Raw genomic sequence first — 23,901 nt, 5'->3', positions numbered from 1 at the left:
CAGAGCCACATCTCGCGATATTTTAGTGCCGCATAAGTAGTTTCAGAGAACATTGCCCTCTGGTGGTGAACTCTGTTACGAGTCAAAGCGATCACGGAGTTAATAATACCGGTTCATCTTCAAAATAAAACTCATGTTACCTAAAAAATATCTGCTTATTTTATTATTCAGTTAAAAAACGGTACTCATGTTTTTTTTTTCACAGTTATGTCGATATACTAAAAAGTATGTCCAACGTAGCCAGTAGCATTCAATAAATTAGAATACTGAAAAATCGGTTTATTTCTGTAAGTCATTAAGTAAAATACATTACATATATTAATTGCACAAAGACTGATGTTTCAAAGCCAATATTTATGTTCATTATGATGACTTGAATTAATTTAATGGATTCATTTATTTCATTAAATTTAAATCAAGAAAACTTGCATTTAATTTACACTTATTCACACAATAATTGTTTTTAAAATTAATAGAAATTCTCGTTATTATTTCACCCTGAAATTTTTTTTAATCATTTTTAAAAGCTTGAAATTAATAATTTCTAGTGAATGGATGGAAACTGAAATGGTTTTGGAAAAATGTCACTGTGGAGATAAAATATTGAAGGCAATGATTGTGCACTGTGATGATTTTGTTGCAAAGCTAGAGTTCGTGCGCATGACGTTCACCACACTCTCAAGAGTGCGCCTGCGCCAACTGCCCTCCCTCTTTCAGCTTCATTCTACTTCATGCTATTCCAAAACCATATTCCCACGATAAAGGATTTCCTACGCCATTATCACCAAACAATACAATCACCTACTTGGTTAAGCTTTTGTATATATTTACACGTCTTTTTCAAACCTCCTGCAGTTACGTTTGTTACCTTACATTTTAAAACCACCAGGGGGCGCAGTCGACCAGACTATGACCCTGCAGCAACTCGGCCTGTAGCCGCCCAGGAAAATTATTTTAGCTTTTAGTGTTCTTATTTGGTCGAAACATGTTTAAAATCTTACATCTGGCCGATTCTGAGGGGCATACACCCAAAGATTATTGGCAGCAGTGTCGCAGGATGATGTGTTTGCTGCAGATGCCATTTGAAAATATAGGCAGTGTAAGCACTGTAGAATCTAATTATTTCTTTGCAAAACCTAATTAGGCATTAAAAAAGGTTAACGCCAGCGCCTGAAACGTTTTTGTTTAATAATCCCATTACTGCCGGCTCATCATGTATAAAATGGTGCAGGAGGACACTAAGTTTCCACTTGTTAAAGGGAATCTCTGAGAAATAGTCGCAGGTTTTTGACACTATCTCCGATTGGGAAAATTAGGGGTTGTAATTAAACAGCGGAGACTCAGCTCAGCACAGCGCACAGAGTAAGTAAAGCTGCGGCGCCCGACCTGCTTTGCATGCATTTTCTATGTTTAATTGATGCTTCTGCTTGCCTGCTGCGAAACACTTTTCTCTTTAAAATTTCCTCTAAATGTTTGGGCATCAAAGACCTCACTGCGCTGTAGCAAAATAGATCTCAAATATTATTATACAGCCTGCTGGATTTCGAAAGCGTCAGCTCCTTTCGGACCGCTAACAGTCACCAGAGAGCTCAAGGTGAGAATTTAAATGAGATATTTTCTGGCCGAGTTTTAATTTGGCGCTGCTCCATAGGGAAAACTGAGGAATACGCCGCAAACCGATTAACCATGCGAAAGCATTACGACGTTTAAATAATTAAAGAATCTATATCTATATAGTTTAATATTATATTCTGAAAAGTCTCGCATCTTTGAAATTCTGCAGAAATAGATCCAGTGACTTATAATGATCTAAATGTGTAAATATGCACAATTTTCTCACAAATAATTATATTCCCGATTAATAATTTTGATCACAGGTCTTTTTTAAAAAAACGTAGAAAAATCTATTGGTGAGCTTTGCCTATAGTTTGAAAACACATAACGAATAAAATGCGATTTTAGCCTACCTAATCGAGGGTTGTTTAAAGATGAAAGGACAAAATGCTCTAAGTATTCATATGATTTGACAAATTCGATGTGGCTCCATAAAATAATGGCACAGTTTTAATAGAATATGTTCAATAGAAAAAGTAACCTTATAAAAATGATTAAATGTAGAAAACAGACTTTGTAAAATTGATAATACAATCGTTGATATTTAATTTAACTTTCAAATTGATATTTGAAATAATCATCCGTTTTAAAAAAGTATTTGCTTGCAGAAGCTTTTTTACGCATTCCAACACCGACAACGCGCAAAAAGAAAAACAGATCTCAGCTATTTTTTTCTTTCTTAGAGCTTTTCCTTCAAAGCTTCAATCGTATTTAGCGTAAGTAGGGAAATAGAAAGAACGAAAGGAAAAGACCTCAGAAAGAAAGAAATCGTGTCGCGATCTCAGATCCTCGATGAATTCAGCTAAAAACAAACAGGCCGTAGAGGGAGGTGAAAACTTTGTGCGTGAGTTTGATGGGGATGAGAGGAAGGACACTGTGAATTTTCCCCGAAGAAACCAGGCGGGTCAGCAGCAGATCTTTCTGCTCTATTTCCTCTTTGTTGCTCCGTCAGTGACGCCTTTCTGTTTTCATCTATATTATGGCATAATGAAGAAGGCGCGTTTCGGTTTGAGAGATTATTTTATCCTTAATTTGATTCGAGTTAAAAATCGACTATATTACTTTTTTTTTTTTTTTACATAAAAAATTAATATACATATATAAAAATGTCCTAATTTCAACCATCGTCTACATCGATTTTCAGTTTTGAAAACATTTTAAAATATTTTCGCAACAAAACTGTACAAGTATGAAGTTTGACAATTGCGTCTTTTTTAACGTATGGTTCGTATATAACCACCCAAAAATATGGAGTAGTAAAGTATCTTATATAATTATTATGTTTATAGTAAAATTTATAGTAAAATTACTCATCGTTTATTTTTAATTTAAAATGTACAACTAGATAAATAAACAAACAAACAAATAAATAAATAACTGTGACTAATCTAATACAATGCTGGTCATTATCTAAAATGTCTTGTAGGTCGCTGTATAACTTATATCCAAAAAAACATCATAGTTCAACGTCCTGCCTCGGCTCATGTCATGAAAGACCTGCAGGAATCTTCCAGTTTGCCACAAAGAAAACGTTTTCATGGAAGTGTTATTTTTTTACAGGCTCAAGTTCTTTAAATACTTTGACTTTTCTTCATCAGCTCGTCTTACGTCGGAAAATATTACAGCGCTTAGAAAATCTTGCATCTTATACAAAATTTTCTTTGTGCAAAAAAAATAAAAAAAATAAAATAAAATAAAATCACCGAGGCAACATGAAGGAACGGTGAAGATACAATTAAAATATTTTAAGAAAAAAGTGTGTTTTATTATATGAAATCATATATTGTCAGTCTTCTAAACAGACGGGATGTGTCGGCTGATGTTGGTTTTCTTCTGAGAACAGCTCATTGTTTCGTGATTAATCAGATGATATCTGATGCCTCCCCGATCCCCTGAGCAGCCTGACACACGGAGAAAGGGGGCTCCGCCTAAAAGCACTATTTTTCCCCTTTTTGCGTACTAAAGCTATGTTTGTTTGTGACTTGAATGGGGGCCCATAATGGAACTGATGGCATCAGGATTGTCACCACAAATGGTCTGGGCGTTTTGCGGGGCTGTTTGACAGAGCCTATTATGTCATTGGTCACGTCCTTCCACTCCTTGCTCGGTCGGGTTTCAATGGGAGTGAATTAATCATATGGTTTGAGAGGGATCAGGCACCCTAATGCACTTTATGCCGAGATCTACAGTGATCCGAGATCCGAAATATCTTTGTCTGTACCTGCAGACTGAAAAGGTACTCATGGTCCTGAAGGGACAGCGCCAAATTACTATAAAAGATCAGATCCAGCTAAAAGATTTCAAACAGATTGTTGCGTGAAAAAATGTTATCTTTTCATTTGGCATCAACAAAAAGTCTCCACAACTCTCCTTTGATCGTCTTTGTGCTTCTTGTTTCAGGCATCTTGTAGGAAAAGAAAGGAACTTCTTAAAATTTGACGCAATTTATACAATTTGATTTTAACCTAAATTCGATCATTTTAAAAGAAATTTTAATTTCAAACTTACGAATCTTTAAATCTTTGCATTTATAACAAAAACGTTCAATTATCCTACATGCAAAACTGAAATTTGGAAGGAGTTCAAATTACAACAGGTTTAAATCACCTATGTTGTACAATAATGTTTAAATTATAAAATATTTACTCTATTTTTCAACAAGCCCTACCCACACACTTGGGTAAATGTTGATGAAACAAACATAAAATAACATACAATAATGATGTGGTATTTTAATTGGGTAATCAGAAGAATTATGTTCATATAACAGCTAAACAACACATACAAGCAAGTTTTTAAAACTTTATCTGACTACAGATTAATTTGCTCAACTGATTTTTCCCCCAATTTTTAAAAATGAATGTAAAAAAATATACTGAAACAATCAACTTTTCAAATCTGTTTGGTGACATAAAACTTGCTTAATAACATGCTAAGAAACAAAGTTAGCTGTTAAGTTGGACTTTTACAGTAGCAATGTGTTCAAATTGTGAAATCGGGATGCAAACAGAAATTATTATAAGTTCTTGAATTCGATAAGTTCATATAAGAATTTTGAAAACAACCAGTGTGAACAGCCTGGAAAAACGACATTAATGGTTGACTGAACCAACGTTACCGTTTAAGTGAGATTTATTATCAAACATGGGCAATGGTGAACATACTTTTATAATTCAGTAACTTCATTAAAAAAATCTAAAAATTTTAATGGGTAATATTTAATACTTCCAAAATGTCAGTTTTATAGTGTAGGATCACAGAACTGCAAGATTTAAAGTCAAAAAGATGTAGATTTGAAGTTAAAAATGACATTTTCTCCCAAAAGAAATAATTTAACGAGTAAGTAATGTTTTACCAGTGTTAAAGATGTTCTTTGTGTTTAACTGTAAAGGTTCTCAAGCTTCCTGAAGAAAAAAATCCAATGGGCTTTTGGAGATAGATCTGTAGCTGAAGGAGATTTAAATTTAACGTACCTGTAGTGTTGGATGCTGAACTTAACCTTTACTGAACATTACATTTCCAGACTTATTGTGCTTAAGTATAAATTGCTAATGTTTAATTACCTTCAAAATGTCTTATTGTACTCTGGATTGAATATTTTCAAACCTACAGTTGTTTACGAACTGTTGAGGGTGCAGTTCTTCTACACTTTTATTTTATTAATAATCCATAAATTGGCACGTAATACCTCTTGTGTTCAGGTAAAAATAAAACCTGTTTATGTGTTGAAGTTCTAAAAAGTGATAGAATTTTGGGAAATGTGTGGATTCTCACTTAGCTGTTAAACTTAGATCATTTCTACTGGAAAATATTAATTCACAGATATTTATTCATGCTTGAAGAAGCAAAAGGCCATCTGGAGATCACCACAACATGTAAGGCTTTAAAACAAATCCATTAGCTTTATCAATTATATGAGTAGCCTATATGTATATCTTAAATTTAAGACACCGCCACTGTTGGTTTGCCAGGAGGATAACGTTATTGCTTTATCAACCACAATCTAAATGTGAATTAATCAAGGCTCTCTGTGTTGGAGCACCTATGCCTGAGCATTGTTTGGCTGTAATGGATGGCTTTAAATTTTGACGTTATTATTTCCCGTCATTTCTGGAAACAAATTGAACATTTATTGCATATATATTAAAAATTATACAGTCGTCGGGAGAGGCTGATGTCTCTTTTATTGAGGCGCACCGAGAGGTGAGGTCTCACCGGATCAATTTCCCTGTCTTGTTACTCCCGCAAGAGGATGTTTGGAAAATGCCTGCACCGCTAAATTGATTCAGAAACGAATTCATAACTTGAGGCGTTTAAGCAATTCCACAGCGCCCAGTTTTTAATCCTCACTCCTTCTTTTATTTCAGGTTGTGATTGCTCCGAGCATCCAAAGTTTTTGCAGCATCCTGTTGTTTATTCTCACTTCTGCGGCCGTCTGTATGTGTTTGCCTATTTTTCATTCTTTGTTTAAAAAAAATGCATTTAATACACTGGGTTTTGGGTGGCTTCACAAACATAGCCATTTAGGAGTCACAATGCTTTTATTGTGCACTTGATCTGAAAATAGAGGCTGGTCTGACTGCGGGATCCAGACGAACCTATGGAAAAGGCCTTGTCTTTGTCTGCCTGTACCAAGACGAATGGCCCGTGTCAACCAGATGATTAGTTTGCTCTATTAAATTGTCAAAAAGGAAGGATTTTCCCCTAATAATGCCTTTTGGTGAAGAATTATGGAATTCAGAGTTGTTTGCAACTGCTGGGAGACTTGCAGGGTTTCACGGGGGCGAGGGCGAAGGTCAGCCAGAGTTCTCAGCGCTGCGGCCAGTGTGGTGCAGCAGTCAGAGGGGATGTGCAGACAAATGCGGGTCTATTTGCTGCACCATGGGAAGATTAATTTCCACATTGTCCAAGACGAAGGACATCAATGCAATGACCCTCCGATTCTGGACTCTGCGTGTGTTCAGCAGTTACACAAACTGATCAAAATTTGTGCGCACAAAAGTTCATGTGCTATTAAACTTGCTGTTTGGGTGCTACTAAAGTCACCCAAAGAGCATCCAAAGGGACAATCCAATTCAGTGGTGACATTTGCCATCACTACTATGGCTCATTTGTACCTGACTTTGAGTGCAAACAGTGTCTTCATCCACAGGATGTTTTGTGTTGAACATGCAGCTGATTCAGAAAAAAAAAGGCTTTGGTTTGATCAGACGTCCTAATCTCTCATCTCATCAAAAAGGGTTTAGAACCAAAAAACATTTAAAAAGCGAGTAAAACAAAAGTTTTTAGGTAAAAATGTAGCTGTAAACTAAATTATATATGAGATTTAAATTTATAATTGATAGCCCCAGAAGTATTGAATCAGTACATAAGTATAAAATTGTTTACATTCAGGTATAAAATAGAGGAAGTAGTAGATAAAATGGGAATATATGGATTGTAGACTGAATTGGAGTCATTTCAAAATCAATAATTTTTAAGAGGGGCCCAAAAAAGGTCTTAAGTAGGCATTAGGTTTTAAATAGGCATTTGATATGTATTAGAAAAACTTGCATTTATCCAATTATCATTCTATAGTTTTTTACATTTGTGAAACAAACTAATGTGGGCACCAAATGGACTCTAGCCGAGGGGCCCACATCCAACTAAGTCAACAGATTTTTTAAGTAGTTGAAAATTTAGGTAAGAAAATGAACTGAAACTGAACCTTTGATTTCATTTTTAAAAGTGTGACTCCCACTTAGCTGAAAAGCTGCATGCAGTGGCGCCAGACGTGTCGCCACACATGAGCCGTCTATCTGTGTGCCTTGTCAGCCCGTCTTCATCCAGGAAACCCCCTTCAGTCCCACCCAACCTCTATTCTAGTGCCAACGTTTTGTGTTAAATGTTAACAACTTGGCCTGATCTATTTAATCGGCAACAACAAAACTGTGTTGACTCTAACACTCGCCTCCATTGTGCCCATTATGTGCCTGCCCTCACTTGAAGATTTATGTATTTTTGATATTAAATTCCTTCTGTCATCAAGACTGCTCTCTTGTTGACTTTTCTTGACCCATTGACCCTGTTCCCCAAACTTTCCCATATTTAAGGCGGGAGCTGCGGCTTCCCTCCCGCAGGCTCCTTCTGCTGCTCAATGCTCTGTGGCTCCTTCTGTTGGCATGTGCTGTTTGCACTGTTCTTGAACTTCAGTGAGCTGCCCTGTCCTCGTCCTGTACTCTGAACCCTGCACAATAATCTTCCTTGAAAATAACAACTCAGTGTTCATGAACTTCTGAAGTCATTTGAAGAAAACCAGATGACTTTGAGGTTTTTAAGGAGTCAGCAGCTGATCCTTGAGGCGAAAAGTACTTCAGTCGTGTTCTACAACCCTCCCCTCTGCAGACAGAGAGTGACAGATGCACATACACCTTTGCTATATATGATGTCCATGTTGCCTATACAAGCCTCCCTCTGGCTGCCCAGCTTGCTAATTAGTTAAACAAACGCTAATACTAATGATCCCACTGGCCTGGTGAGCTCTGGGTTTTTGTTCGCCTACTTTGCACCAGCTTCTCCTGCTGGAGACTTGGCCCCACTGACCTGAGCTATCATGGCACTGCGAAGAGTCGTGGACCGCCCTGGCCGGAGTCCATCCCCCCCAGGGGCCAAAGGGCAACTTCCAAGGCCCGGGAATGCCACCACCAGCTGCTTGCAGTGACACCATTTACAAAAGAAGCTTGGTGAGCCATCCTTCTAAGGGCTGTCAGTGTTGTGAGAGAGCTGGACTGACATGTATTTGCTCACTGGACCAAAAAGTGGAGCTCTGGACTATGGAAAGAGTTAAAACTCATATGTTGTTATATATACAAATTAAATAAAGCATAAAAAGTCTGTGCCATTTGAAAAAATCTCTGCATTTGTAGATGTTTAAAAGTCAGTTTAAAATTTTTCCAAGCAAAAACAAGATCACATGTAGACAAAATCCATTTCTGATCAATCAAGCACAGGAATATTGAGGTCATTGAACCAGACATTGTCACTTTTAGAATATAAAATCAGAATTTCCATAAATCTTTTCAGCCAAGTTAAGCATGAAATGCTCTAAAATTTCTTACTAGAACATTATGATGAGATATTTAATTTTATTTTATTTATACTTTATTGATCCCTTTATTTGGATCTATAAAATTTTTTTTTTTTTTTTAATTGGATTGAATCACTTTAGATTTGGAAAAAAGATTCTGTAGACTAACATCAGCAGATGACACAGTTCTCCAAATCATAACTGATTGGAGAAACTTCACACTGGACATCAAGCAAATTGGATTTTGCGCCTCTCCACTCTTCTTGACTCTGGGTTCTTGATTTCCAAGTGAAATACAACATTTACAAAGAAAACTTTGTAAATTTTCTCAGTCCTTGTTCTCCTTAGTTTAGTATATTAGTTTAATGCTAAATTAATATATTGATCCTCAATTAGCTTAGCATTATGCAGAGAAAGCAACAGCTGGAGTCCACATCCTGACTGGGACATGTGTGTGTGGTGGGACTTGAATGCACTGACTTCAGTTGCAGTCCACAACCATGTTCATCTTCTCAAAACTTCTAATCAGACGACTTTTCCTCACAATCCTAAGGCTACATTTTTGCTTGTGCAGCTTGTTCTATCTTACTTTTCCCTTCCATCTGACTTTCCAAAAATGCACTGATTATTTATGACCTGTTGTGGCTTACCCCATATGTGGGTGTTAGTGACTGATGATAGTCTAAGCTGGCTATATTATGCATTTATTTAATATTTGGTCTTATCAAAATTTCCTGAATCTGAAATTTGGACTTAAGTCATAGTCATTAAAACTCGTAGAAATAGACACGTTAAAATATAGAATATGAGTTTCACTTAAAATACTTAACTTTTCCGTTTGTTCTCATTTATTGTGATTGGCCTGCTGATTAAATATCAGTCATCTTTATTTCAGACAAAATGAGTCCATATTACTGGGAAAAAAGAAAAAAAGAAAAAACGTAAACGCCAATATTTGGTTAAAATGAAGTCAGGCACTGGGTTTTGTATCATAAAGCTAAATGTTGGTAGAAGTCCTCATATTCCCGTGAACAAGGTGAGATAAGTTGCAGGGTTCGGATCGTCCTTTGCCTTTCCTCCTCCTCCTCAGCGCGCAGTGCGGTTAACACCGGCCCCATTACACGGTGTCATCCGCGGCTCTCGGTTGTTATTCGGACAATGTCTGGCCATTTACCCTAGCTGTGTCTGCGCGCTCTGCGGAGGTCCCGACAGAAATTGATACTAATTGCGGGGACTGTACACTGCTGGCTGCCGGAGCGCCTGCAGGCAGCTGAAGGACCTGCTTGTCACCGCCTAATTGACAAGGGCTTGTCTGTCCTGGGAGCAGCTGGTCCTAAGCACTGGTGCACAATCGCAATCTTGACACGGTCTCCACTCGCCTGGAGGAGTTTTGAGGGGAAACGCCGTTAAAGGGAGATTTATTGAATCTCCCTTTGGGTGACGGTGTATTAAGTACGCAATATAGGCTTATTTCCACGGGTGCAAAGGGGAGCCACGCTCCTGGTATTAATAACAGAAGGTCGCAATTAGGCCAGACAGGTGACATTTCTTGTGACATTATAAATCACCGCAAACAAGACAGGAGTGAGTAAATAAAAGCGCAGGGAAATCGGTTTTAGGGCAGCGTTATTTTACTTTGCGCAGCTACATGGTGCACAATGAGCTTATGTGCACAAATTGCATAAATGCAGGAGGGGTGTGTGTGTTCACCAGTCATTCTGACTCAGACACAAATAACATCGACTCTCACAGTAAAATGATCGATTCATTATTCTGGTCTGTTTCTATTAGAGCATGCCATTATAGCTGAATGCACCAAGAGGAAAAAGCAAAGCAAGTATTGTTTTGGTCTGCGAGTGAAAAAGGGTTTTCCTCAACTTTCCCACTGCCTGTAAAGAAACGCTGCTTTTCTGGCCCCCTTTGAACTGAAAATCGTGATTTTTCCCCTGGTGATCTCCGGACGCGCTCCTTTCTTTCTCAGGAACAATGACAACACTGGAGCACCCCGCCGGTGCGCCGCGGTTGGGGATCTCTCGGATTGTTTTGGACATCTTTGGATTTCATCAATCAAAATGACTGCGGTTTTCCATAAAAATGCTGAAATTTGGTGCTGGAACCGAGTGAGCAAGGTAGAAAATACGAAGCTGTCCTTCTCGATGATAAATGGCCATCCTTTGATTGCGCAAATAGAGAAATTCGTGCCGCAGCACTGAGAAACAGGCTAAGGTTGTTGAAAGAGGGGAAGTGTTGTCTTGCGTCAGATCATGACAGAAATAAAAAGCAGGCCGACATTAGGTTCTAAAAGCAAGTGCATTTTCCCAAACCAAGGAAATCTGGGAACTTCATAGCAAACGATCTGGACATACACAGAGAAATGAAACCAAGTGGCCATTTAGCAGAGTTACCACTTTATATTCTATACTGAAAACACAACATTCAAAAGGTTTTCTCTTCCGTTTTTCACACTCTGATTGACAAACAAACTATCCTCTTACTGAGCTATGGCAGTAACAACCTGCATTACAACCCATAATAAACGCATGAAGCTGCTCCAGAGTCCTTGCTTCTACTCCAAACGCATAATCGCCTATTACTATGCAAAAGTTCACTTACCACACATTAATACCTAAATATCTATAAAAAAAAAAGCACTTATTTTCCTAAAAAGCAGTAATGATTTAATATGGACATGTCTCAAGGTGTTTTTTTCCAAATGGCCTTAATGTTACACCTAATTATCCAGCATTGACATTTTGTCCTGCCTGAGGTCAGCAGGTCAACAGTTGCAGATTAATGGCATTTAGGGGAGGAAATAAGGAAAGGTGACTGTAATACATTTACATTAGTTTATAATTTGGTTAATGATTTATTTCTAATTTGTTTTTGACAGATTTTACTTTAAAAGTTCTCAACTGAAGGTCAGGACTTATGAATCCCTGACATCCACTATAATGGTGCCTTAATTTATTGTAAGAAAAGCAGCTTTGTAAAGTAATTGCAGACTGGCTAAGAGTTCTTACACACACACATGCAAACAAAAACAGCCTTCTTATTGTGCTGAGCTACTCATAAGTGGACATGTTGATGTCCTGCATACCAAAGTGGACTTGGTCTTTAGGTCACAGGCTGATGGTCAGATATCCTCCTTCAGCATTTTCTTTGAAAGAAAGCAGAATTTATGTTAATCTAGGCAAGTTCTCCAAGTCGTGAAGCAACAAAACAGGCCCAGAGCATCACACTGCCGCTACCATGTTTGACTGTGCATACATTCTTTTTAAATTGTGAGTTTTAAATCAATGCAATGGGATGCAGACCTTGCAAAAACTTCTACTCTTGTCGTTTCATTCCGTAAAACATTTTCCCAAATGTTTTGTGGATCTTCAAGATATTTTTTGGAGGATGTTCGACAGGCTTTATACTCTTTTGGGTCGGCAGTGATTATAACATGGAACTCAACTGTGGATGTCATTTTTGTCCAGGCTCCTTCTTACTGTTGAAACATGAATTTTGGTGGTAACTAAAGCAAAGGAGGCCTACAGTGCCTTAGATGTTCTTCTGGGTTCCTCAGAAATGTCAAAGATGAGTCATTGATGTCCTCTTGGAGCCATCTTGGTAAGCATTGTGTCGCCGCTGTTCCATGCTCTCTGTATTTGTGAATAATGGTTCTCAGTTTGGTTTCCTTGAGTCTTAGAAATGGTTTAAAAATTGTTTCTACAACGATGGTCTTTGACTATATTTTTCATCTGTTCTTGAATTTCTTTAGATTGTGACATGATGCATTGTTGTTTGAGATCTATTAACCTACTTCATGTTGTCAGACATTTTCTATTCATGTGATTTCTTAATTGTGGCTGGGAAAATTGAACCAAATTGTTCGATCCTTAAACATCTAGCAAGTGGAAGAATGATGTTTTCCTGTAGAGTCATGTTGGTTTGAGAACTTTCTTGTAAAACTTTTGATAGTAACATTTTAGTTATGATCTGAAATATATAGGACTGACAAAATAAACAAAATCAGAAGCAATATGTAAGAGGGGAAAACTTACTCACAGCACCATATATCCAACATCCCAACATATTATTAAAAGAAAGAATCATTCTCTGTATTTGTTTCTAAACTGGAGAATGATTTTAGTCTTCACATTTTATCTATCTGGATAGAAATGTTCTTGTTTCCATATAGTTTATTTTCAGTATGGATTCCATCCCCTTCATCCTCTTCCAGCAGATATAACAGAACTGACTGGCTTGTCGAGCTTGAAGAATTGTTTAATTTCAGGGCCCTGGCGTTTCCTGAGGTGAGGTCTGCATTGGCTGCTAATAGAGATCTAATTGATGGGCCGAGTCCCGTTTCCGAGCTCTCTCTCCTTTTATTGCGCCCTGGCGTCTGCTGTAAAATAGGTCTGTAATCAGATTCCGCCTATTCCTCCTGGAGCAGGATGAGAGCTCAGGGCTGCAGAGAAAGACGGAGATGGGGGCCAAAAAGAAAGCGAAGAAGAGAGAAAGAAATCATTATTAAAAAAGTTAAGCCTTGAGAAGAAATGCAACATACTGGTGATACTTGATGAAAAAGAGGATAGCCTGCTGAGGAAACATATATTGTGCTCTCTTATGGGGTTTCTTTTCTTTAAATAAACCTGTTATTTATGCTGAATCTTAGTGTGGTTTAACACTCTTCAATGACTAGTTTTCTTTTTTAAATCTGTTTGTCTTTATTGGTTTGCAATGCTTTCATATCCTTTTCCATAAATGCAAACCTACAGGTTATTATAAATCATTCATAAATGCTTCCAGCAAAATTATGTCTTTCACACTTACAACTGCAGTAGCTGATGTGTTTTCCACTAAGTTTCTGCCAGTAGTTCTCAAAGTCATTTCAGCTACTAAACCTCAAAATAGTAATCCAGAGAAGTTCTATTCTTAGCATTGCTAGTTAAAGTCTAAAAATACTGGTGATGAGGCAACTTATAAAGGGCATAAAACACCAACAGCTTCCATCTTGATTCAAATGCTCTAATATCAGATCCTTAGCTAAACTGTTGCTCTTTGTTGGTGCGACTTTATATCTACAGAGTTAGTAAAGCTGTACAGATTGTCCAAAATATTTTTTTAACAAATCTGAGTTCCCCACAAATTAGTTCTTCCGAGGTTAGTAAGCAGCAGAACGGCCTTTACTGAAGGTTTCATTCACTCAATCACAAGAAAGAAAATCTCAGATGACTTGAACGACTCACTAATGAAAAAAATATCTTTGAGGAACAGTTATTTATTTCATACCTTCATTATATTCAGTGGTCACAGTGGGTACAGTTTTTGTACTGGCACAACATCCAGTAATTCAAATTATGTGAAATGGTGAAGAATGAAGAATGATCAGCAGAAAGTAAGAGAAAATTAACCCAGAAAATCATTTGTTCGTGACTATGTCAAAGAATGGTGAAGCGAATACACACTACAGTAAGAGTTAGGTTACTATTACACCGTGACGTCTACAAAAGTTTCACAGACTGATAAATTTCTCATTCTTGAAATAACATTACCTGCAGAGGCAATCAATCTTCCCTATTAGAGCAACAAGCAGATGCAGTGTGCTAAATCATCCTCCACAATCTGAAGTACAGGTATAAAAAAAGCCAAATGAGACTGTGTAATTATGTTCCAGTGATGAAACAATTCAGAGGCTTTTATCATCTATATGACTGGATTTGAATATTAATAGAACATACTAATTGAGTCCTGTTTGGATCAGTTTGTGGACTTTTACACATCCAGCTCAGAACTTCTGTGAGGAGCTTACTTGCTTTGAAATCGATTTGATGTCAAATAAATATATATATAAAAAATACTTTGAATTGAGTTTCTCTTTGGCAAAGACACAGAGTTTCAGGTTAATTCCTCTACATATCCAAGTTCTGACACCAACAAACAAAAATCTTTTTCTTGGTACTGCATAAATCACTTCTGAACAAAAGTTTTTAAGATCAAATTGATCAATAGAGCAAAACATCCTGGAAAGAGTTTGATCCGTCAAACAAAAAAAAAAAAAAATACATTATTAATTACAGTTGTTGTAGTTTTAAAAACGGGCTTCAACAAAAAACAGAACACTGAGATATCTAATAATTCAAAATATGAACAAGTCACATTAAAACAGAGTCATAAACCCATAATCTAAGTAAACTGCAAGGGGTAATGCAGAATTGTGGAATGAGTGGAATGTAGTCCAAAGCAAAGGCAACATCTGTTCAGTGTCCAAGTGAACTCAGAGCAGAGACATCATCCTCCACTGTCCATGTAATTTGAAAAATACATTGATCAGCAGAATTTGTTCAGATTGTATACAATGCATTTGCTTGTATTTGAAGCAGTGAATGTATTTGGTAGACCCATATGAAAATCCTAAGGAAAATACCCCATAGGTGGAAGTTCTCAGTTGTAAGTCATGTCTCTTTGATTCTGCAGTCACAGCAACAAGCCTGCAGAATCAAAAGGTCGATGATGTTTCTGATCTTCTAGGATCTGACAGGATAAAGTGATTCATAATAGTAGGTTAGATCTTAACTGCAGAAATTTGACGGGAAAGTGTCCCTGGTCAGAAGGGTTAAGGTATTCAAGACTGCAGTTGTCATATCATTGGAAAAAGATGGTTCTGCATCTTAAACTTCACTGAGAGTGTGACACCAAAGTCACAGCTGTCTGCTCAGCCTGTCATCTGTCATCTGTACCCACCCACTGGGGTCCGTCAGGGCTCTCTGTGAACGGCCATGCAGTCATGACTGAGTCTGCAAACATACAACAATAATATTCCAGTTCAGTGATCCAAACATGCAGTTAAAAAGAAAGTGTCAGATGACCATCAGAAAAACAAAAACAATGATGTTTCCTTTTAAGAAACAAGTGGGGGAAAGTCTGTTCTTTCCATCTGGACAAGTTGTCTCTCAGAAACCACAAAGAAAAATATCTGCATTGATATTCTGGTGAGAAATATATTCATTCTTCTCAGATCCTTCTCCTTTTTCTCTTCTGTATAGACACTATAATTATTAGTGCAGTGTTTTGTCCCACTAATAATTATAGATTATAGACCTAATCTATAATGAAAACTATAGACTAGGTCCAAATGAGCCAAATATAGTTCAAACCTGGACTAAATGTATTCTACTGCATTACTGCACTTCAGGTGAAGTGTTTGTGTAAAAACTGAGTTTACATGCATTTAGATGTTTTTGGCTATTACGAATTATTTGACAATACCATTAACAATCCTTTTAAATGAAAACTATTTCTGTTAATCCTTTTAGAACATTTCAGATGGTGGCTCCAGACCCAAACTTTGGGAACCACTAAGCAAATTGTGGTTTGCTGAGAATTCATATCCATGTCTTGTAGATATGAACAAAGGCTGCAAAGAAGCTTTATTTTTCTTTGCAGACCATGTCTAATGATAAACGTGAGAAACTGAAGCAACTCTGAGGCAGCGTTTAAAGGGGAAAGGGAAGGTTAGGGAATTCCACATTTATAAGCTACAGAATAAGAAAATGGTGTAGGAGTAATTTAGGCATGGCTTTTTCACCTAAAATATAATTATTTCATAATTACATTTAATATTTTTACTCTGTGTATTTTACATATGGCTCTTCTGCTTATGTTGTTTTGAAGTAGTTCTCAACTTTTCTTCCTTCTTTTAATCCAATTTTAGTACCATCAGTATGTGCTTCATACACCGAAAAAACCTCATTTAAGCTGAAATAAGAAATAAATGTGTTTTCATGACTCAGTTTTCAACCTAATCAAATACCACACAGGCCAAACTACCATTGTTTTCATGTATCTATTCTGCAGAAAATGTCAGTCAAATCAGACTGACAGCAACAGACACAAACTGATCCTCTATTTTCTCTCTCTCTCCTCTATTTCGCTTCCCATCGCCTATAGCTTCCTGGAAGGCCGTGATTGGCCGGCTGTCTGGGTAGTGATAGCAGCCCTGGAGCCGAGGATGATTGATGACGGCGGGGGCAAGGCCGACACTGGCAGCATAAAGCTCCATAGACGCCTCAATAAAGAGCCTGGCCAGTGGAGAGCCTGGGCCCCTCCGCCTCCGAGGACCCACGGCTAGAGGAGTGCATGGAGAGAGGCAGAGGAAGAGAGGGAGAACGAGAGGTGCTCTGTTGTCGGATAATCTGTTTAGCTGTCGAGCCAGCAGCCGTCTGAGGCTGGATAAGTGCAGCGACGGATGTGTGTGGGGTGAAAATAGCAGGGGTTGGCTGGTGGAGAGCTGGAGGGGGAGAAAGAAGCAGAGACGGAGGGGTGGGGGATGGAGGGGGGTGCATAATGGGAAAAAAAGGGAAGAAGATGAAGCAGAGGGGAAATGGAAGAAGCAGGCTGGCTGTTTACGCATGCTAAAAATGATCAACGAGCCAAAAAAAAAAGTTGACCACAAGAAAGTGAGCGATGTGACCCCTCACACATCAACTCTGGTGGTCATGACTCAGCCAGCCAATGGATAACTGCAGTGACCTTTGGTTCAGCAGATCAATGAGACCCTGCAACGTTGGATTCCTCGGGTGTTGCATCCACTGATGTGCCTCCAGACCACATGCAGCCCTGTTGTAACCCCCATCTCACAGCAGCCCTGAAAAACACAATTAGGCACCAATCTGCTCCTACCAAGACAGCTTTCAGTGAGTCCAGCATGGCTACACGGAGTCCTGCAGACCCTCCTGGCTGGAGTTGGCAGGATGGAGGTCAGAAAGAGACGAGTGATGACAAGGACGACGTCTTCACTCTGCAGGAACTGGGAGGGTTTTTGTCTGACTGTTGACATTTTAATGTAAAGTTTAACATATTGGTGCAGTTTCTGGTAATAAATCTAACATGGTTTTATAACATGTGTCTGTTTGTTGTGTTTTTATTCCTGCACTGATATGCTTGCATCATGCATCAGATCACAAGAAATAAACTGGTTTAGTGTTTGTAACAAAAGACCAGAGAAATAAAAAAACATTGTAATATTAAAATGAATTCATTCATTATTACTTTTCCTTACATTGAACTGACGTCCACTTTGAAGATAATATTAAATTGTGAATTACAGCAAAATCCAAATCCATTTAAATTGAGTTATTTAAATTGGAAAATGAATTAGATCAAATGGTTTAACATGCCATGGACTGGCGACCTGTCCAGGGTGACCCCACATCTCACCCGTTGACCACTGGAGATAAGCACCAGCTCCCCCCACCCAGTAGGGACAATGGATGGATGGTTTAACAAGCTGATTTTATTTCATTGCAGGTGTTGACTTCTATGCCAACAACAAAATGGTTATGAGAGGCTTAACAAAAATCTGAAAGACTTATTCTTTCATAATAACCAGAGCCAGATCCCTATGGAAGACTGGGACAATCCAAAGATTTGTTTAGCTCCCTTCACTGTCTTCTGCAGGGACTTCACATCTGCTTTGGAGCTGGAGTATCATGTTTCACTTGGTCAAACCTTTCTTCACCACAGCTCTAGATTCATGTAAGGATGATGGAGTTGGGGAGAACAGTTGGCTTCAGGCTCTTCTGAAAATGCAGTGTCTGCTTGGCCTGGCAGATTCAAGTGATGTTCAAGATGAGGTGAGGTCATCAGAGATGTTCGCTCTGAAGAATGTAATACCCAGCTCTAATGAACAGCTGCTGATGTAGTAGTGGGGTCTAATCTACCAAAATAACCTTGTCCACGCTTGGAGTTTGGAAACTGGAGTCGAAACAAAATGTGTTAAATAAAAAGCTTCATGAAAAACGGAAAGACTGGAAATTAAGCTTTAGAAAATACAACATTGTTTGACAAAGGTGTTCAAGTGTTCAAGAATAAGCCAATATGTCAAAAAATAAGTTAAGGAATTTAATATAGCAATAAAAATACACAATACACTTAATGATAATAGAAGACTTTGAAGAAACAAGTTGCAGTAAACTATTTTAATATATTATTATTATTATTATTATTATTATTATTATTATTATTATTATTATTATTATTATTATCTTAGACTCAAAGCAAAGATGTTTATCTAAACAGACAGTTCCAGGTAGAATAAAAAAAATGAAATGCAGAAACAGATTTTATTAAAGTGGGAAGGATAAACATAGATCTGTGTTTATAGCGCGATGGCAGTGACTGACATGCTTGTTCAGGATCAACTAAAATCTGTGTGGCATTTAGCCTCATCTTCTCTTGTTAAGTTTTATAATCATTTCATGATAGAAATCAACGACTCATACTATTGACTAATGAACCTAAATCTGACTAACTAGCAACAAATTGCATCTTATTGCTTTACAGCCAATTAAAGACACCGAATCAGTGTGAGCAGTTTAAAAGCAACAGATTAATGAAAGCTCAACAGTCACGTTTGTCTTTATTGATTTGTGATTAGTGAGGGTGTTCATTCATGGGGTATCTATAACTTGATTTTGGACTTGATTTTAATTGCCTAATTGGACTAATTATTTAGCAATGGGAAACCACTGCACCTGTTCTCTTCGTCTGGAAGCTTCAGTGATGTTTGATGTTGACAAATGCAGTTACACCCGAATTGTTCAAATAAATTAATATAATATTCAAATCATTCTTAAGAGCTCATTTAAAGTGTTATTAGTTAAAAAAACACACTTGTTGAATTTTGATACTGATGACACCAGCTTTAACGGTCTGGTCTGAATTCTTATTGATCTGTTTGTCTGTAAATCCATTTACATTCAGTTTTCTATCCCAACATTCCTATTTTAACCAGATGAGTTTAAATACTCACTGACTTTTGTTTCTAATAACCAAACACACAAGACATTTGTCCTTACAGCTGTCATGATTAGCCAGTCTGTTTGTAGATTACACTTTGAAGCTGCTCAGTTTGCAGCATCTATTGATTATTTTGTTTTTAAAAAGGAGATGTTTGCTATGCTTACACAGCAGGCAATTAAACCCAAATCCATTTATTTTTCATAGTCCAATTCTGATCTTTTCAGTCCCTCCGAAAAACTGATCTGTGCCACTCTCATTTATGATTCTAAATCAGGTACAAAGCATCTGCATTCAGAAAGTTCAGAAGTTAACTAACTTTCAGAAAAGTTAGTTAACTTTTACATTTTATGCACAAATTTATGCATAATTCTGTAGAAGATGCCAGTTGTGGTAAATCTGGATGAAAATAATGGCTAAAGCAAGCAAGCTATTACTTGTGCTTTTTTTCTTAGTTTCTTTTGTTTTGTTATGATCTTGTGATGATACTGTTGACTCCCATTGCTCAACAACTTTAAAATTGTTCCATAGATGGCGACATCCATTATTGGTTCTGTAATAGAAGGTCATAAATTGAATCCATTATTTTCTTGGGACAACAGTGTTAAGAACTTTGCCACTGAACTGCCACTAATGTTTTACCGCTTCAATCATAAATCTGGTTGTTTTGGTCAGAAGGTACACTGTTCTTCTAAACAGGCAAGAAATCATTTAACTTAGGGATTTTTTTAAAATAAATAAATGGATAAATAAAGAAAATTTATGATCATCCTTGTCACATTTTAATAAAAATCTTTGAATTTTCCTTTTGTTCAGTGCTCATTGGTTTATTAAATGGTTTTTTTTTGTTTTAAATTTCATGTTCATATTACATGTATTTGAAAGATAATGACTGCAGTCAGCCATGATCATTGATGGAATACATTAAAAGTCGTTATAAAACATTCAATATCTCCATTAACATTATATATGAACGTATTGATGTTTTGTATATATAAATATAATTAGATGTTTTATTTTGATCAAAAGGCCAATTTTGTCTTTAATGTGTCAATTAAAAGAATGCATGTTCATATCTCCATATGCAGATTAATTTTGCATCCATAATATTGTCTCATTAAATGAGGTTGGAACATGGTTATCTGCAGTGTGAACACATCCATTACAGTGTATTCTCAGTTGGAGCTATTACTCCCTATTACAGTTGTGCATTGTTGGTGGGCAGAGGTTAACAAAAGGCCAAGACAAGCCCAAGCCACTGGCGTTGGCCACACGGGGAAATGTTGGCAAGCGAGCCAGAGAATAATCATAGGCTAATCTGATTTCCAGCTCTGATAATGGAGGCTGAGCTAAATAAGAAAAATTCCAGGCAAATTTGTGCAAATGAAAAAGGATTCCTCCTGACATAATGGTATGGTGCAAGACAGCGTCTAATGAGCAATAATCTGTCTAAGAGCTTCTCTCTCTCTGCTGTTCAGGTTCTCTCTCCATCTTTTTCATTCTATCTCCCTCTCCTCTTGCTACTCCTCCTTCACCCTTCCCACTCCGCTCCAGCTCTCATCAGCTTCTTATATGTTTCTGCAAAGCTGCATGTCACAGCCCTGTGACACAGATTAAATAGAGGAGAGAAAATGTCTGCAGAGCAATTTGTAAGGATTAACATGGAGTTTTAAGCATCTTATATTCGCAATTAGCAAGGTTATCTTGGCTGGCATTAATGGTCGCCTTGTGTACATTCTTAAGAGTAGTAATTATTTTAAAATGACTCAGAAAATTTCCAAACCAAATACGTTCCATGACACAGGTTGGAAGGTCAAAAGGATAAAACAAATTTTCTTTAATACTAATTTGTATTAAAAATAATATACTGTTTATTCTACTGTTTGATAACTAGGATCCACTGGAGTTTATGTATGATTCTATTAAAATTATTTTAAAATCTTTCTGCAGCTTTATAAACTGGAACTGCAAAGAAAATATGTTAAATTATCAACAAGGTATATTAAAACAAAGAGAGCCAACACCAGCCTTATTCCTCAGTAAACGTTTGCCTGTGCAAAGATCCTCAGAAGAGAGTGATGCGTGCTCACTAAAAAGTTTTTGTAGCTGCAGCATCCTCAACATCCTTATTAGGGGAGTTTGGTAGAGTGAAGATGAAATTGAGTTTTATTTCAAATTTGAAGAGACTTTAACTTACTCTCAAATAAAATATGTGTTACTTGTTATTACAAAAAAAAATGACTACTGTCAGGTTGAACATTTTATGAAGACAAAACTTGTTCCAATTAATCTATTTTATTGATTGATTTTTAGGATTAAGCTTTTGCATACTTTGTTAAATATGCAATTATAAAGATGATTCTCATTTTTCCTGATATTCATATAGAAATTAATCCATAATTTCTTAGTGTGTTAATGTATACCCATATGAAGATAATTTTTGTGTCACAGTTCTTTACGTTCACTTCATAATGTTTCTTAAAGTATCATATTTAACTTTAACATACCAGCAGTGCATTTTTGCAGAGGAAAACCTGGAGTGCAGCAGGGCCTCATGATGTCACAATTCAAAGACTCTATATCTGTTACAACAGCATTATTCACACTGCAGCAGCTGTGAAGAATTTTACTTCCGCAGAAAGGTAACACCCTTCCTTCCCCCCCTCTTCTCAACCTGAAGCAGCTGCAGCAGCTTGGTTTGCTGTTCCTGACAACTTCCATAAATTATTAGATATTTTCATATTTCAAATTTCATCTACATTCATGCGGATCAGCCGAGGGCCCCGGGAGAAGCAAGCTTTGGGGTGTCAGCTGAGGAGGCAGTGGCTCCCTCAGCTGCAGCACTGCCACTGGCTGCCTGGCTCTGTGGCCCCAGAGAACCTTGGCTAATTGAATTGCATCCCCTGATTAGATTATCCTTGCGGCAGCTTGCTGCCAATCTGAAGTATGGGTGCCTTCTATCCTACTTAACCCTTCGGCCCCCCACCCGCTGCTACAGGCTCGCACACACAACACACACACATAAACGCAGACAAGGCAGAGTGCCCAATATATTCAGGGGCCATCAAAGTTGGCCAGTTTAGTTATTTTTCTTTTGCATTGTCTTGCCTTGTAAAAGCGGCCATCTTTCACCGCCTGGCCCTCACCACCGCTCGTTTTTCACCAAACAGCAAAGTCTGGCAAATGCTCAGGGTCATTGCTTCAACTTTGTTTTTTTTGTTTGTTTTGCAATTTATTTCCATGTTTCAAACTCAACAACTGTGTGGTCGATTTACCGAGGGTCTGAAAGAACCAGAGTAAAGAGAAAATTCATAGCAGAGCTCCTTACAAAAAATAACTCAGCACTTTATTAATCTGCTCCATATGAAGTTTACAACTCTAATAAAGTTGTAAAAATGCAAATTCGTTTTTTGTTTAATCAAGGGTTTCAAAACGTTATTTAAAAGTTTAACTTTTTTCCATGTTTGGGATCAATGAGCCACATAAATATGATAAATATGGTAAGCCTTTGGTACATTAGAGTTAGATGTACATTAGAGTTGGCTAGCAGAGTCATGTTAACCATTGAAGCAGTTAGAGACTTTAGATGCAATAAGTAATAACCATACTTGTTACATAACCAAAAATGTTACGCCATGAGTAAACCTGAAGTGTGACAAATATTTATCATTTGCGTGAACAAACTGGAATCTGATCTGTGAAATTGGATTTAAGCCTTATGAGATGTTCCCTTGGTCCCTACAGCATGTTCAAGCCTTTCTTAGAAAATACTGTGACCAACTGTGTCAAAAGCAGCACTGAGGTTTAACAGGACAACTACAGACACACAGAAATAGTCTCCAAGGCAAAGGTCCATACGACTAGATGAACACATTTTAGATAAGTATGAAGAGGGTGTGTAAATAAATGTCTGCACAACATTTCATTAGAGTTTCACATTCCACTCCCCAGATAATCAACAGTGTGATGTGTACCACAGATTAACACATAAAAATGACAACATGTAAGGCAATCAGACTGATTGAGGTAAACATTTAAATACCATGGTGACACTCCTGCATGTTGCTGCTCGATGGAAGCACCGGCATCCATCTGATGGAAACCTTGCAAATGGGAGAATCAAGAAGAAACATGTTTTCAAGGATCACCTGACCCATGATGATTACTGTTTAATATCCCAATTTAGACTCCTAGAGTCTTGCTCTTGGATCTCCATGCAGAACTGGGTCCAGTATTGGAAAGACCAACCTGCTGGAACCATGCCATCCCTGTTCGACTACAGGTTTTAACTATGATGGGATCTCTGGCAACCAACTCTTGCAAGCATGAATTAGCCAACAGGTGTGTGCTGAACATAATCAAATAATAATTAATTATCTTTCTGATGGGCTGCACAGTGGCACAGTTGGTAGAGCTGTTGCCTTGCAGCAATAAGG

General features: G+C 37.5%; 1 long non-coding RNA gene across 1 annotated transcript; it reads left to right on the top strand.

Annotated features, from left to right (window-relative positions):
- The first annotated feature begins 1,099 nt into the window (after window positions 1-1,099).
- LOC106935017 (uncharacterized) lies at window positions 1,100-17,565 on the top strand. Its single transcript, XR_001421823.1, has 2 exons — window positions 1,100-1,362; window positions 16,616-17,565. It is a non-coding gene; the product is annotated as an uncharacterized LOC106935017 (long non-coding RNA).
- The last annotated feature ends 6,336 nt before the right edge of the window (window positions 17,566-23,901 follow it).

The sequence above is a fragment of the Poecilia latipinna genome, unplaced genomic scaffold (assembly GCF_001443285.1).
Source record: "Poecilia latipinna isolate Pla-1442-1.1 unplaced genomic scaffold, P_latipinna-1.0 Scaffold1895, whole genome shotgun sequence".
NCBI classification, from domain to species: Eukaryota; Metazoa; Chordata; class Actinopteri; order Cyprinodontiformes; family Poeciliidae; genus Poecilia; species Poecilia latipinna.
The sequence above is the reverse complement of the archived record's forward strand: the minus strand, read 5'-3'. Positions and strand labels throughout refer to the sequence as shown.